Here is a 3,735-nt window from a genome sequence, read left to right on the forward strand (position 1 = left end):
AATAAATAAAAAAGAGTTATGTGTATATCTTGACAGCTTTTCACCAGCTGACACTCACTGGGGTCTGTCTAGCTCTGTATATTCGCCACCATTTTGCACACACAGTATCTAATAAACGTTCATGGTTTGATACACGTGCCCTGTTCAGAGATGTATTGTGATTATGGAAAGTATTTCATGTGTTTGGATCTGCTTTACATGGGAAATCCTGTTATTGGTGCAGACGTGGTTCACACTATATCACATACACAAAAATGGCCTCACACATGAGTCAATTGTTATATTTATTTTCTCTATTCTAAGATTTATTGGTAATACAAGTATTTAATTGAAGTCCTTTAGTAAAGGAAAGGTGGTGGGAATGAGATAGGACTAAATAAAAGCAGGCTGTGATAATCCAGTCAGGTCTTGGTGATCAGTCATGTGAGAAATTAAATTTGGCTGTTTTCCTACAAAAAAAAGAAAATCGCATGGTCTGTAAAGTCATTCAAAACTCACCATATTCTCTGAGAAAAAGGTTTGATAAAAAGAGAATGAGTCTGTATTTTTAATTCAGCATCCATTATCAGAACTTCTCAGAAATATTTAAACGTTCCCACTTACTGCCTCCCTCTGAAGAGCAAGTAACAAAACCTGGCATGCATAAAATGCTCGGAGTGATACAAGAAACTCATAAACCTGCCACAGCAATATTTCAAGTATTTATTGGACTGACAAGACAAAGTGCGAGAGAGGATTCAAACGCGAGACCATCCTCATCACAGAAAAAAAATGCAGTTCTGAAACATAAAGATTAAGAGCTGTTTGCTCGTGTCCTCCAGCAGGTTTTTCAAGACCCGGTCCTGGTTTTTACCTGGAAATTATTAAGAGACACCTGCCAGCACATATAACGCTCACAGTAAGGCTGAGACATGTTTCGCAGGTGAGGAATTTAATCATGGGCTGCTTTTGAAACCACAGCCACATGAGTTGGACAATAACTCATATAGGATTTAATTACTATCAGCAACTAATGACCCATTGTATTGTAATAAGTGAAATATTACTGTAATGTAACAACCAGGGCCAAGATAAACTGAATTTGTGCTCATGGGTACATTTGTTTCGTATTTTAGCATTAGACCATCATAGACAGATGAAATATGAAAGCAGCAGCATGAATAATAACAAATAAATATAGACTACTAATGCTCTCCTGTTTTTTTTTACATACTTACTCTGTGTTTGTTCACTTGGGCCTCTTGAGGAGTTTAACTTGTGTTTCAAACCCGTCAGGACAGACACAAAAAATGTCTTCACACAAACCTGCTGCACAGCTTTTACCACCATTCTTTGCATTATATAATACCTGAAGATTATATAATCATTTAGGGAAATTATTCCACTGATAAAAGTCATTAATGAGGGCAGTAATGTTGAAATGATGGTCCTATACTGTGACTACAAATAAGGGCTTGTCTGTATATCACTGTTATAAAAATGGAAATATAGATGTAATTTGGGATAAAAGCAGCAGAGGGCAGCAAATCACAATTATCTCAGACACATTAAAGTCTGACCATCATCTTATTGACCATGCACTGAGGGTAAATGGATTATAACTGCTCCGAGTACCAAAGTGAGACTGTATAATTGAATTATTTTTGCATCTTATTGATGATATGCTCCATAACAGACTGTCTGGCTGACCTCCTAAAACTGAAGATATCTTCAACTGCAATCTCCAGGAAGAGACATGTTTAGCAAAAGTAGTAGTGGCATGTTATCCCAACTGCAGTGAAAATATTATTTCTGCCTCTAACTGTGTGTGGCGGAGCATGTGTGTGTGTGAGAGAGAGAGACAAGAGGAAGTAATGGCAAATGAAGCAGGTCTAACAGAGCTCTGTTTTCTCTCATGCCTCAAGGTAAAAACTTAGAGACCTGTGGAGAAGTTACACAATAGAAAAGATCAGTCAAGCTGAGTGCTGAGCCGCTCACACAACCACCGACAGCTCCCAGGGGTGGACAAACACCAGAGGAGGCCTGATCAGTGGTGAGACAGACAGATTGAGTGTCATGGGGAAAATGGTCAGAGATGCTGACTAAAACTGTAAATAGTTCATTAGTTCTCATTTGATTGTTATAGACTGTAGAGAGTGGAATTCATTTAAGTCACCTCCTGCCTTTGCACTACTGCGTTCTGTCGATAAAGCAGCAGCTGAGCTCAATGGAGACAGACAAAGAAAGCAACAGACAGAGATGAACAGCAAAATAAATGCATCTCTTATAGAAGTATTATAGTTTGTTTTTTTGTAAAACAAGCACAAAAATTAAAAGGTTTTGTCACCTGTTCCCAAGTAAAAGTAACAACAGCAGCATCAGTAGCATCAGATTTTACTCAAAGTACCAAAAGTAAAAGTACTAATATGCAGAATGTCCCATTTCAGAATCATGTATATTATATTATCGTATTACAACTACGGACGTATACATGTGTAAGCATCATTTTAGTTCGGGGCTAAGTGTTTTATGTACTGCTGGGTAGCTTAATCTCTAATATTTAATCAATCTGAATCTGGTTACTAAAGCTCTCAGATAAATGTAGTAAAAAATAAAATGGTAACAAACAGGGACCTAAAATGAAGTACAGTGCATGCTACTTGTTAAAATTACTTTTTACTTTCTATAATGTATCTGTGATCTGTTTTTTTAGTTTTTATTCTTGTTCGACAATTGTGAAATTGTTCATCCAACTGTTTTTTTTTTAATTATCATTATTTTACCGTGAGAAAAATCAACTTCATCTTGTCCCAGTGTGCCTGAAGACATTAAAGACATTCACTGTAAAAGGTCAACAATTTGAATACACAGTGACACCAACGTGTTTCAGCTTGTAGCCCCAATAAAGGTCATTTATTATCGCAATATGAAGATAGGAGGAGACTTTAAGTGGCAGTTCAGTCAAACATGCAACAACATACATCTGACTTCTGTCTCATCCGAGCTCTCCAAACTATTTAAACCAGTTTGAAAGTGTTTTACACTCATATGTTCAGTTCCTTATCACTTTCACTAAATGCTGTAAAGCCCACCACGACACACACTCAACCAACACTGAGCTCTATAGTTTTTCAGAGCGATATTGTAAAACATTGCTCACGGCAAATATACAATAAAAGCGAACAATGTTGTTGTGAGAAATGTCTTTCCCAAGTTTATAACCTCTGTCTCCACAGTGTCTGGAGTCTCCACCCACCCTATGTGTGTAAGGTTATGACATTTAACCCCACAGTCTTTAAATCAAGTCCTTAACACACACACACACCTGCACTGTATGACATTATGTTGTAATCAGTGGTTGAAGTGATACAAGGGTAATGATTATATTTATGGTTTTCTTTTGCTATCCTTTCCTTGGAGGGTCAGTGTCATGTCATGAGGTGTCACCTGTCGGAAGACTCTTTTCATCAGTTTCTTCGGAAGAGTGAAATCACAGATCATCACAAACTCTTTTATTAGCATGTTTTTTTTGTTTTGTTTTGTTTTTGGGTGGTCGTATATCCATTTGTTGATGAAAGGAGCACATTCTAGATGATTGGTGAGGGCAATGATTAACCAGTCTGTACATTCTTTTGTAGTAGCTGCTGCCCTGTTGCGACACTGTAACACGTGCCTCGGGAAGAATTGTTTGTAAAATGTCATTTAGACATGAAATATTGGGGCTTTCACAAACACAGCCTTTGTGCTTTAAGAAAC

The sequence above is a fragment of the Larimichthys crocea genome, chromosome III, assembly GCF_000972845.2.
Source record: "Larimichthys crocea isolate SSNF chromosome III, L_crocea_2.0, whole genome shotgun sequence".
Classification (NCBI taxonomy): domain Eukaryota; kingdom Metazoa; phylum Chordata; class Actinopteri; family Sciaenidae; genus Larimichthys; species Larimichthys crocea.